The sequence below is a fragment of the Bos indicus x Bos taurus genome, chromosome 7 (genome assembly GCF_003369695.1).
Source record: "Bos indicus x Bos taurus breed Angus x Brahman F1 hybrid chromosome 7, Bos_hybrid_MaternalHap_v2.0, whole genome shotgun sequence".
NCBI classification, from domain to species: Eukaryota; Metazoa; Chordata; class Mammalia; order Artiodactyla; family Bovidae; genus Bos; species Bos indicus x Bos taurus.
Genome location: NC_040082.1, coordinates 8,864,022 through 8,877,799, shown reverse-complemented (window position 1 = coordinate 8,877,799; position 13,778 = coordinate 8,864,022). Strand labels below are relative to the sequence as shown.

General features: G+C 39.1%; 1 protein-coding gene across 12 annotated transcripts in view; it reads left to right on the top strand.

Annotated features, from left to right (window-relative positions):
• The window catches only part of PAM (peptidylglycine alpha-amidating monooxygenase), a 324,946-nt gene that overhangs the window by 39,221 nt on the left and 271,947 nt on the right, over positions 1-13,778 (top strand). For all 12 annotated transcript variants that reach the window (XM_027545524.1, XM_027545523.1, XM_027545518.1 and 9 more), the window contains exon 2: positions 13,367-13,473. The gene's annotated coding sequence lies outside the window, so the exon portion shown is untranslated. The remainder of the gene's footprint in view (positions 1-13,366; positions 13,474-13,778) is intronic.

Sequence of the window (13,778 nt, the reverse complement as noted above, 5' to 3'; positions counted from 1 at the left end):
AAAATTAGATTATGGGAACTAGTGTGTCTTACTTATTATAAAATATGCCACAAATTTTTGCTGTTGATATAAAAACAATTTTGATAATTGTCTCGAGAAATGGACAGATTTTTGCTTGAAAAACTGCTGAGGAATCAGTAGGGCTAGTATCTGGGTTTTATATCTGTACAAAGATCACGGTGGATCTCGTATTTTGCTGTGACAGGATCTTCTTCATTTAAGCCTCTGCTGAGGTCTTATTTGACTCTTATCCTGGGATCCAAGTAGTGGGGTAGAAAGAGTATTGAAATAGAATGGGATTAGATTACCTGGGTCTTCCCAGGTGTCTCAGTGGTAAGGAGTCTGCCTCCCAATGCAGGAGATATAAGAGATGCCGGTTCAATCCCTGGGTCAGGAAGATCGCCTAGAGGAGGAAATGGCAACCCACTCCAGTATTTTTGCTTAGAAAATCCCATGGACAGAGGAGCCTGGAAGGTTACAGTCCCTGAGGGGGTTGCAAAAAGTTGGGCACGACTGAGCGTGCATGCATATGCATAGATTATCCATCATTGCTCAGTTGCCTGCATTCGCGAGGTTGAGAAGTTGATGCCACTCTATTCGTTTCTGTGGGTAGGGTTTATTTTAAGCCTCTTATAGTAACATTATTTTCATTATTCTGAGCAGCTTTATTCTAGTTATTCAAAACTGATCATCACCAGTATAAAAGGCTATCCAGTTTTATTTTTGTGAGTGACTATATTCCCCTTTGCCTTTGACTGTGTAGATCACAATAAACTGTGGAAAATTCTGAAAGAGATGGGAATACCAGACCACCTGATCTGCCTCTTAAGAAATCTGTATGCAGGTCAGGAAGCAACAGTTAGAACTGGACATGGCACAACAGACTGGTTCCAAATAGGAAAAGGAGTCCGTCAAGGCTGTATATTGTCACCCTGCTTATTTAACTTATATGCAGAGTACATCATGAGAAATGCTGGACTGGAAGAAGCACAAGCTGGAATCAAGATTGCCAGGAGAAATATCAATAACCTCAGATATGCAGATGACACCACTCTTATGGAAGAAAGTGAAGAGGAACTAAAAAGCTTCTTGATGAAAGTGAGAGTGGAGAGTGAAAAAGTTGGCTTAAAGCTCAACATTCAGAAAACGAAGATCATGGCATCCAGTCCCATCACTTCATGGGAAATAGATGGGGATACAGTGGAAACAGTGTCAGACTTTATTTTTTTGGGCTCCAAAATCACTGCAGTTGGTGATTGCAGCCATGAAATTAAAAGACGCTTACTCCTTGGAAGGAAAGTTATGACTGACCTAGATGGCATATTCAAAAGCAGAGACATTACTTTGTCAACAAAGGTTCGTCTAGTCAAGGCTATGGTTTTTCCTGTGGTCATGTGTGGGTGTGAGAGTTGGACTGTGAAGAAGGCTGAGCGCCGAAGAATTGATGCTTTTGAACTGTGGTGTTGGAGAAGACTCTTGAGAGTCCCTTGGACTGCAAGGAGATCCAACCAGTCCATTCTGAAGAGATCAGCCCTGAGATTTCTTTGAAGGGAATGATGCTGAAGCTGAAACTCCAGTACTTTGGCCACCTCATTCGAAGAGCTGACTCATTGGAAAAGACTCTGATGCTGGGAGGGATTGGGGGCAGGAGGAGAAGGGGACGCCAGAGGATGAGATGGCTGGATGGCATCACTGACTCGATGGACTTGAGTCTGAGTGAACTCCGGGAGTTGGTGATGGACAGGGAGGCCTGGTGTGCTGTGATTCATGGGGTCGAGAAGAGTCGGACAGGACTGAGCAACTGAACTGAACTGATATTCCCCTTCCCCCGTTGTTTCCTGAATTATATTTGTTCAAAAAAAGCACGAAGGTGACAGTATTTTAGAAACTACGCATTATTGGGAGTTCCCTTGTAGTCTAGGATTTGGGGCTTTTACTGCTATGGCTCTGGGTTCAATATCTGGTCGGGAAACTGGGATTTCTACAATCCAGCTGGTGCAGTCAAAAATGAAAAAGTTACCCATTATTCTACCACGTAGAGTTAGGCATTGATACCATTTGTTTGCATGTCAGCAGTTCTACTGTTCTGTCCATGCATATATGCACATACACGAACAAGCAGAGATACAAAGCTGAGAGGCATAAAATTAGGATTGTAACGATTATTCTGTTTCATAACCTGCATATTTTTTCACTGAGCATTAAATGGTAACATTTTCTCATGTCACTAAATATTCTTTCACAGCTGCTTTCTAAGTAGCTGCATTCGCTTTTATTTTATGCCTGCACCAGCCCTCTATTACTAGGATTTTAGAATATTGTTCTTTTTCTTGCTATTATACGTGACACTGTGATGAAAATACTTTTAATCTTTTGCCTATCCCTATTTTAAAAAATAAATCCCTAGGTGTAAAATTTAGTAGAAAGATATGAACGTTTAAAAAGGCGTTTGATATATATGCACCGAATTGTCCTTCAGAAAGACTGTGCAGCTTTATACTGCTCTATAAGCCATGATATTAGTATAAACTATACATGATATATGGTCTGTATCAGACCACCTATTGCCCATCCTGGAATTAGTTATTTTTAAATAACACCAATTTGAGACATGAATAATTATTATCATTTATTTTAATTCGCATTGGTGGTGAGTATTTGTATATGATTGTTTAGCAGATGTATTTCTACATGTCATGATTAACCTGGTATGTTCCTTTTTTCTGTTTGTGAGATGTATTTATGTGTAAAAGATATTATTAACCTGGTTGTAAATTTTGTTATTTCCCCCCCAATGGATTTCTTTGTTTTTCAACACTTTGCCAAGTATTACCAAGACAAAGAAAAAAAAGCCTTTTGGGTAGATGACATAATTCTGTTTGGGGGCTGTTGCTGAATGCCAGATAGGTTAAGTAAATGACCTTTCTTCAACCTCGGGTGAGAAAAACTTACCCTGTCAGTCAGTTTTAAATCACCCTTAAAATATGCAACCAGATAACTTCAGATAACTTGTCTTTATGTAGGATATGCTAGGAGTCTCTTGAGGGAAAGTACAGCTGTAGTCAACATTTCCATTTGGGTGTTCTCCATTAAGCCAAGTATTGCTGAAACCCAGCAACAGTTGACATTTTTACTGAGCAATGTGCAAACATTGAGAGAAGTTTTTCCCATCCTCATAAGGAAGATAATAATAAACTAATTATTGAGAATTTCTTGCAGCAAAGTATTTGAGCAACTCTCTGGCCCTATTTTCCATGAATGAAGATTATAACCATATGTTGTTTGGGAGTTATAATTTCTGTTTCAACATACTATTATGGGATTTAAGAAATTCACTTCAGATGTATCAAAGTTAACATTGGTGTGTGTATATCTGTGGGTTTGTGTGTATGTTAAAGGATATGTGAGGTGGCAGAAGTAATGCCAAGATCACAACTTTGAGAAAACCCTTCAAGGTCAATGAAATCTGTGTTGACATAAATTGCTCTCCAATTCAACAGTGATAAAAGACACGTGAAAAGACTATACGGTTACTTTCAAAACAAGCATTTACCAAGTTCCAGAAAATGCATGGATTTCTATAAAAACATTTGACAATTGCAAGAGCCTTTTTATCAGTTTACCAAACAATTGACTATTAAGATCTCTTTGCTTGCCTAAGCTTTCAACAACATATCATATATGGTCACCCATTTGCCACCGATTGGTGTTATGAAGAGTTGGAGGGGGCAACGTACTATTATAATTTTATGGCAGATTTAGTTTTGGTAATTTGAGATCTCTTTGAAATACACTCAAAGTGCTCCCTATCTAAAGGAGCTCTACAAACCATAATTTTGTCCAGTGAAGGATTTGTAACATATAGTTACCACTGGTTTATTCTTCTTGCAAATCAGAGTTTTTGAGGTTTTTGGTAGTCTCATGCTGGCTGAAAAATTGATTGTGAGCAGGAAATGTTCTTTGTTTAGCCATCCTAGAAAAAAAAGTGGTACCACAAAAGTCTCTGGTGGCAGATAAGAGTGCTGCCAAGTGGAACCATATGTTGTTTGGTGATTATAATTTATATTTCAACATAGTATTATGGAATTTAGGAAATTCATTTCAGATATGTCAAAGTTAACATTGATGCGTGTATATATGTGGATTTGTGTATATGTTAAAAGATATGGGAGGTGGAAGTTATATGGAAATCAATTTATTTTCTCTAAAAAGAAAGCTCCCTCTTTGCATCATGGTCAGGAGTCTTAGTCTTCATAGGAACTGAATACATATACTTTTTTTTCTTTCTACACTAAAATAGTGTCTTAGACTTCTTTCTCCTTTCTTCCTTTTAAAATTATGTAAGTTAAAATTATGTAAGATACCTTCTGTGAACTTGTACATTTTTTCTGGAATACCTGCTTCTTTGCTTTTAAAATTCCTAGAAGAAACACATAGATAACATATTTAAATATCTATATGAATTAAATCTAAAGTGTCTAGGTGTTTCTGTTTTTAATGTTTAAATGAAAGCTTTTCATAAATGGAAATGTAAAAAATTTTGAAATTATTGGGAAATATTTTAAAAAGTTGGTTAGTGCGGTATTTTAGGTATATCATGGGGATTTCCCTAGTGGCTCATATGGTAAACAATCTGCCTGTAATGCAGGAGACCTTGGTTCAAGCCCTGGGTCAGGAAAATCCCCTGGAGAAGGGAATGGCAGCCCACTCCAGTGTTCTTGCCTGGAGAAGTCCATGGACAGAGAAGCCTGGCAGGCTACAGTCCACGAGGTCAGAAAGAGTGGGACACGACTTTTGACTGATACTTCAGGTATATTATATACACATATATACCTCACTATATTAAGTATGTAAGTAAGTACTGGCTTTATTTTAAAGCTCATTTTGATTAAGTGATATAATAGTATCCTTTCTCATTTAAAAAATCGAACTACTAAAAGATTTTAAAAGAATTTTGAAAATATTAAATGAGTTAAGTAATTACAGCAACACCTTTATCTTAGATTTCTATACAGAATTAATTTATCAATTTTGTAAAGTGATTAGAGTTAGAGAAGATGATTTTTACATTTAGAACTTAAAAATTAAGCAATATGTTATATGGAATATGTTGTATTATATTTACCTAAAAATTTCTGATTTAACACATTAAATGCACATTTCTTTCTTTTAAAAAATTCATTAAGCATATTCATATACCCACTGATCTCTTCACTGGGGAACTTTAAATAAAGTTCATTATTTATTTACTACTTTTCAATTTAGGATATACTTGAAGTGATTTATTTATCCTTGGCCAGTTGCCACTTGAGACTCTTTCTGTTTTATGAAACTAACTTAAATGATCATTTAAGCAGGAATTACTGGTATTCAGTTCCGTTGCTCAGTTGTGTCTGACTCTTTGCGACCCCATGAACCACAGCACGCCAGGCCTCCCTGTCCATTACCAACTCCCGGAGTTCACCCAGACCCATGTCCATTGAGTCAGTGATGCCATCCAACCATCTCAACCTCTGTATTAGTTATGTTTTGTTTTATTTCTAGTATATGGAGGATCATGCAGCCCTGAGACGACCAGGTTCCATGGAGGTGGTGGGGAGGCCGTCATCTTGGAGAAGGCTGGGCAGGGCCAGCCTGGAGTGGAGGTGGGATTTGGGCAGATGGAAATGTTTTCCTGGAATGAATTGGCAGAAATACGTTCTTACCAATTTAAATACATTTTTGACCAATTGAAGGGAGGCATTACTAAACTAAGGGCTGAGTAAAGCATTTCACACATCCTGTAAGGAGTGATTAAATCAGAGGAGCTTTGCTACTTTAAAATCAGAGAGAAGATATAAATGTAGACTTTCAGGAAAAGTTTAATTTTTGTATAAAACTGAAGACATTTTGATAAAATATGAAATTTAGTAAAATTTACAATTTTTAGTGTTACTTCCCACCAAAAAATTGTGTATGAGTTTTTTCTTCTTTTTTAACTCTTCACCTGTTTATTCAAACATCAGGTACTATAGAGCAGAGGTCCTAACCTCCAGGTTCTGGACTGGTACCACCTGCCACATCAGCGTTGGCTTTAGATTAGAAGTTAAATGCACACTATTTACAGTAGCTAGGACATGGAAGCAAGCTAGATGTCCACAGGCAGATGAATGGATAAGGAGGTTGTCGTATATATACATGATGGAATATTACTCAACTGTAAAAAGGAACACACTTGAGTCAGTTCTCATAAGGTGGATGAACCTGGAGCCTATTATACAGAGTGACGTAAGTCAGAAAGAGAAAGACAAATACTGTATATTAATGCATATATATGGAATTTAGAATGACAGTACCAACAATCCTACTTGTAAGGCAGCAAAGAAGATGCAGATGTAAAGAACGGACTTTTGGACTCAGTAGGAGAAGGTGAGGGTGGAATGATTTGAGAGAATAGCATTGAAACATATACATTGCCATAAATAAAATAGATGACCAGTGCAAGTTTGATGCATGAAGCAGGGCACGCAAAGCTGGTGCTCTGGGACAACCCAGAGGGATGGGGAGGGGAGGGAGGTGGGAGGGGGTTCCTGTGGCTGATTCATGTTGATGTGTGGCAGAAACCACCACAATATTGTAAAGTAATTATCCTCCAGTTTAAATAAATTAATTTAAAAAGAGAAATGCAGAATAAATGTAAGGTGTTGTATCATCCCCAAACCACCCTCTCCACGCCTGAGGTGTGGAAAAACTGTCTCCCACCAAATCAGTCCCTGGTGCCAAAAAGGTGGGGGACCACTGACGTAGGGGATAGAAACCCAATTGTATATGAGTTGAAAGCAAAAAAAAAAAAAAAATTGAAGATCATTTTCATGCATTGGAGAAGGAAATGGCAACCCACTCCAGTGTTCTTGCCTGGAGAATCCCAGGGACGGGGGAGCCTGGTGGACTGCCATCTATGGGGTCGCACAAAGTCGGACACGACTGAAGCGACTTAGCAGCAGCAGCAGCTTTAAAATTACATACCTATTGATCATATAAAATGTAAACATAAACACTCTGCTCTTATGGTTTTTTTTGGTTGGTAACCATGTGCTTCAAAATCTGGCACCATCCTTCCTGGGATTTACAAGGCCTAGTTCCAGTGTGGTGTTTATTTAGGCTTTGCGGCTCGTCTCAAAATTAAACAACTGTTTATCTGGTTCCTTCAAACACTGACAAGCCAAAGAAGATACAGAAAAATGGTTGGAACAGAAGAAAGCTTATCCTGCTCTGATGCTTCCTCTGTTTCCTCTTTTTTGCTGCCCTTTTTTTGTCTTCACATACTTGAAAGCACTCAGAACTTACCGAGATTTTGTGGGAACCAAGTGAGACGAGGGAAAAAGGTTACAACTGCTGTCTGACCCCTAATGCTGTGGTGCTCAGTTTTTTGAGTACTGCTAGCAGTTTCGAGTTAAAAGTGCTTATCAGAGCAGCTCTTGACCTCCTTAATTCGTGTGTACAGACTGTTAGTGTTGTTACTCTCTGCTTTGTATCAGGCTTGCTAGCTAATTTCCTTGTTTATTAGCTAAGTGATTTTCTTAATGGCTATCCTTTTGACAAACAAAGAAATCTTCACTGCTCCGAGAGGGAAAACTGAGTTTGAAAACTCATGTTGAAAGGGAGAAGGAACATCTGTATTCATGCTGCTGCTGTGTTGATGTGGGGGAAAATCTGGTGACTGACCTTGATTCTTGACTGAAGTCACAAAAATATGCATGATTTGGCCCTTTTCCATAAGACAAATAGCAACAGTCTCCAGTTAAAGCAGGGATTCAATTTCCTTTGTTTTGAGTGTGGAAAAGGGAATTGTTTCCAAACCTTAATATCAGCGGGCTTAGTGAATTTTTTTTTCCTGAAATAGTTTAGATACTCCATTTCAACAGAAGCATTTTGTTTGAATTCATATTTTATTAACTAGGAGTTATTTTGTTTAATTTATACCTGAAGATTTAGAGGCCGGCAGTGTCGTTTTTAAGGGAGAAACGTCTTTTTAATAAGTAATTAAACAAAACCCAAAAACCCGGGAGCATCAACAGAAACTCCTGAAGTCTGAGAATGGATTTCAGAATAGGGCCCCTGGAAGGGACACTGGCAATTATACTGTGGAGCCAGCCTAAGATTTGTGCAAACAGATTTAGATTGGCTCGAGTCCATGAGAACCTCTAGAACTAGCCGTCTGTGACTCCACTGACCCTTTAGGAGTTCAGTCATCAAGGGTTGCCCTGGATCCATATTAGGAACCACATTTGTAGGTGAATAGTCTGGGACTCTTACAGACCCATCTCTGCCCCTACACCCAAGAATCTGAATCTGTCATGGCACCAGAATGTGTATCTCAGGGCTTGGACAGTGAGATTGGGTATTTGCAGCTCCACACAGCAGAAGTCCGTCTTTTAAGTAAGGCAAGAAAATGTGAGCTTCCCAGTTTTTAAGTAGGAGACATCTTTGCTATCGCACACCAGGTTCTGATTCTGCTACCTTTTTATTTTTGTTCATTGAGAAAATAGCGAAAGAAAAAGCATCTCTCCATCCTCGCATTTGACGCTCCTTGTACGTTTGCCCCTTGAGTTTCTTTCCCTTAGTTTCCCCATCCTATTCAGGACCTCGCCGCTTATAAACTGTGTTTCCCTCACTGGAAAGTAGCCACCTGCTATCTATACAACGAATCTTTTAAGTAACTGGGCGATTTTAAACAAATAACCTCCTTCCATGAGGCTTACTAAGAAGACCTTACATATTTTAGTTACCAAGGGACTTCTCTGCATATTTTCAGAATCTCTAAAACAAACAATAATAAAAAAAAAAAGACTACCCCCCAAAGAGACTTTTGATGCACATATGCACAATTACTGTTAAGGAGACAATCTAGTGGGCAGGGCGGATTCCATTGCTGTGTTAAACTCATGGTAAGTAAGGTTTTGCCTAGTTGTGTGCAGATCTGATTTCTGGAAACGTCTTCTTACTTGTAAGATGGCAGTAGGATGTTACCTCCATCATAAAGTTGTTATGAGAATTAAATGCATTAAGACGCATCAAGCACTTAGCTTCAGATCAGTTCAGTCGCTTAGTCGTGTCCGACTTTTTGTGACCCCATGAACCACAGCACGCCAGGCCTCCCTGTCCATCACCCACTCCCGGAGTTCACCCAAACTCATGTGCATTGAGTCAGTGCCTGGTTGTATGAAGTGCCAAGTGACCAGTTATCTAATAATTCCTTATAGAATCTATTAGTAGAAAACCGATAGAAAGCCATTCACTTCATTGCCAAGTTTCAAAAGGTTAAATGGGATAGACTTGTGAACTCTATTTACTGTCCAGTAGCACAGGGCCTCTTGTGTGGCTTCTTCTACCCAAACAGACTTACAGAATGTATTAAAGACTCAAAGGGACTGTTGGATCGGTCCCCAGAAGACTGTTGAATGGTAGGCGAGACTTCCTAAGTATCCCTAGAATCACATTGAGTCTGTTCCTTTCATCGGAAGTGGAGAGAGAAATATAATGTAGGATATTCTGTGTATTCTTTTCTCTCATAGTAGACACGGTACTTTGTTTCTCTAATGTGAATGTTCTAAATTATATGGCCATTATTAAATCTGTGTTCAAATTAATTTCTGACATGGTAAGTGTATTTCTTTTTGAGATATCACATTTTTAGACATTTAGAATATGACCTCACCCATTTTACTTTGGAAATACCATATGTGAAATAATTTTGAAGGGCATTTTATTTCCTAGGATGTATTTTCAGCAGGTGGCTAATGGCTTTTGACCTGCTGTAGCAGCATACAGAACTGAATGTCAGACAGAGTGTGTTTTAAAAGCTCCATTTTCATTTTACATAATGAAGCACAGTAATTCTTTTTGAGATTGCCTTGCCTATTTTTCTAAGTGGTTATTGATGGAGATGTGTCAGTTGGGTAGGAGAGAGAAGAAAAAATTGTGATGTTTCAGCATGTAGATTTGAAGACTATTTAAATATATGCAGATTGGTAAAAATGCAAGTATTTTCATTAATAATATCAGATCTAATATCGTTACACGTTAAAAGCCATATAAAGTACATGGTGTCCACCTTCCACCTTTCCCGTATCTTTGAGCCATTGCTATGAAAAGTCACACATTTTAATCCACTCAATTTTCCCTTTGTAATTTCCATTTTCTCTTGAAACATATACAGTTTATTCCATGGGCTGTTTTCATATGCCTTTAAGAATTATCCATACTAAATAATAATTCGCAGCTCTTACGCGAAAGCAGACTATGGCCGAGATTGCTCAGGGTACCCAGGCTGGCAATTTTAGGTCATTGTCAAGGTTAGTTTCAAATTCAGTATTGACACAGGCTTTTATACAATCACAGTCTTTGCAGTCCTACGCCACATCATTTATACATTGAATAACTCTCCAGTTTATACTTAGATGGTTTTTTGAGGTGAAGATGTGTATGCAGCTTGGTTAATGCCCAGAGGCCTTGTGGAGGGGGTGACTGTGAGAAAATGGCAATATCAAGAGTTATATTTCCCGTACTGAACATATTAGAGCTGGCATTTTGCCACCGAACTATATGATAAGGGAGGAATATGGTTTGTGTACTTTGCATTTAAGACTTAATTTCTGAGGCTGAGTTCTAATTTATTTATTCCCTTAGGTAATTACTGATTTTCAAGATGCAAAAGAAGTATATTATTGGATTTTTTTTAATGATTAAACTTGTATCATACATGTCCTTTCTTTAAATTTAGGCACTAAAAATCCTTGCACATCAAAGTAGCTGTGCTTCTCATTTGCGGCTAGAGAGTTAATCATCTTTCAATAATGCTTTGAAGTTGGCTTTTCTTCCTCTTCTTTTTTTCTTAGCCCAGCATGAGTTCATGAATAAAACTAACCACTCTGATAGGTATAGCATATTATTGCTCTTGCCTATGGGTCTTGCTAATAAAAATTCAAATTCTGGTTAGTTTGCTGGAATCAAATCAAGGTGGTACATGGCATACTTTTCTCCTTTATGAAGCCTTCTTGCAGAAAATAGAAGCGGGCTGGGGGGAAAGAAAGCATGGGGTGGAGGAAAAGGACAAAGCAATTCAGGGTTAAATATATTTTAGCTTTTCTGTCTGTGTTGTGATAAGTCTGGAGGTTTTTACTTCTCATTGTCCTGGAATCCTTAAAAATAAAATTCCTATTTAGGACTAACCTCTGAAAAATTGCTATTCTTTAGTTAATGTATATGAATCTGCTGTTGTGTGGGTGAGGTACCAATAACAACAGAGGCACTAACTTAATTTGATAATCTGTATGTGTGTATTTTTACATGCAGCTAGATGGGATGCCTGTCAGCTGAAAAATAGAGTAGGTGATGACTACTAGGTAGGTGATTGCTAAAATAATCTGAAATTCTGGCGGTTGCTAAAATCGTCAGCTTGCTTATAAGATGACCTCATCACTAAAGCAAATAGGGTTTGGCATTTTAACGAATGTTTTCCACCAACATCAGTACAGAAAAGAATTGTGCCTGGATGCTTCCTTCAGAAAATGGCATGAGAATTTAGAAACTAGAGAACATACCGGAACCAGAGTGATGACAGTACAAGACATCCCATCCCAGAATCAAGCCCCGTTGGGAAGACCTTCAAGTACAGTTGTTGTTCTGTTGCTTAGTCGCCAAGCTGTGTCCGACTCTGCGAACCTGTGTAGCTTGTCCGGCTCCTCTGTCCATGGGATTTCCCAGGCAAGAATACTGGAGTAGATTGCCATTTCCTTCTCCAGGGGAAGGATCCTTGGTGAAGGACCCCTGCATGCGTCTCCTGCATTGGCAGAAAGATTCTTTACCACTGTGCCACCTTAGTGGAGTGCAAATAAGGAGCGTATATAGCAAATTACTTGTATATGTGACAGTAGATAGGAGTGTGGTCTCAGGTAGAGACACCCAAGTTTGGTTCCCAGTTCTGACTATTTGGGTACTTTGGGCAAACAAGTTATTCTTTCTGAGCATCAGATTTCTTACCTGTGAAACAGGGGTGGTGATGGTATCTAATCATATTATTATGCTGAGAAATAACAAATACTTGAAACAAAATAAAAATATTTAAATAAAGAAAAATACTTAAGAATATATTTCAGTTCATTTCAGTTCAGTTCAGTCGCTCAGTCGTGTCCGACTCTTTGGGACCCCATGAATCGCAGCATGCCAGGCCTCCCTGTCCATCACCAACTCCCGGAGTTCACTCAGACTCACGTCCATCGAGTCAGTGATGCCATCCAGCCATCTCATCCTCTGTCGTCCCCTTCTCCTCCTGCCCCCAATCCCTTCCAGCATCAGAGTCTTTTCCAATGAGTCAACTCTTCACATGCGGTGGCCAAAGTACTGGAGTTTCAGCTTTAGCATCATTCCTTCCGAAGAACACCCAGGGCTGATCTCCTTTAGAATGGACTGGTTGGATCTCCTTGCAGTCCAAGGGACTCTCAAGTCTTCTCCAACACCACAGTTCAAAAGCATCAAGTCTTCGGCGCTCAGCTTTCTTCACAGTCCAACTCTCACATCCATACATGCAGAATATATTTACAAATATTTAAAACTTACAACAAAGAAGTGTAATTCCAAAGCCTCAGAAATCTGTCACATTTATGTATTTTGCAAATAGTGGGACACATTGTTACACAGGCCACAGCTGGCCTCAGAATTCTGCCTAACTTGAAACAGCAGGAAGCTTCTCCTATTTTGTAGAAGTTGGTACTCAGCATGCAACATCTGCGTTCTCCCTGAGCCAATCCAGCGCTACCTGTCTTCCTTCTTTTTTCTGTCTTTGCTAACAGTCTCCCTAATGCAAATATCAATTCAATTACTTAGAAAAGTGGGAATGGAGAGATTCCTACTTGCTTATCCATAATTATAATTTTCAGACACCGTGGTGAGTACTTTGCAGAAGATTGTGTTGACGTCCAGATTTATATTTCTAGATCTAGTCTCTACCCCAAGCTCCATTCATTAGTTACTTTATTACTTTGACTCCATTTATGAACAGATGTCCACATTTGTTGGTCACTGTTCAGGCTCCTTCAATCACACTGGGCTTCCTCATGTTCCTTCAACATTCTGAGCTCATTTTTGTCTTGGGACCTTTGTTCTTGGTGGTCTCTGAGTCTGGAAGGACCTGTGATTTTATTTTATGCATCCTTCTCCTTGTTCAAAGGCCATTTCTACTGAGATGGAGGTGACAATTCTAAGTCATTCTCCCATCTAGTCAGTTTCTTATCCTGTCATCCTATGATATGTTTCTTCAGAGTCTTTTCGCATATATATCAGGTTATGTTGTTCATTTAATGGCTTGTTGTTTTCTCTCCTGACCCAGAATGCAAGCTCCTTGAATTCAGCGCCCTTGCGTGGTTCAGTCAGCACTCTATCCTGGTACCTGCCTCTGCGCCTGGCTCACAGGAGTGCTCGGAAAAACATTGAGAGGTATGGTTATTCTCTCCTTTATTTCATGGTTGAGAGACTCAATGCCCAGGAAGTTTCAGTATCAATAGCTTGCCCAAGACCACAGGGGTTAGAGGTGCCTGAGCTGGGATTTAGACTCGGTGCTATGCTCTAGAATCCTGCGCCACAATGACTGCTTTTCCTCCGCTGAAGGTCGGAAATGTCAGTTGGAGGCATGGGGCCCTTTTGGTTCCTGGAACTTCCTTTGAATCCCAGGGCCAGTGGTTATTGTTTTTTCTACAGCTTTGTCAGAGACACGTTGGTCCTAATGACTTTATATTCTAGTA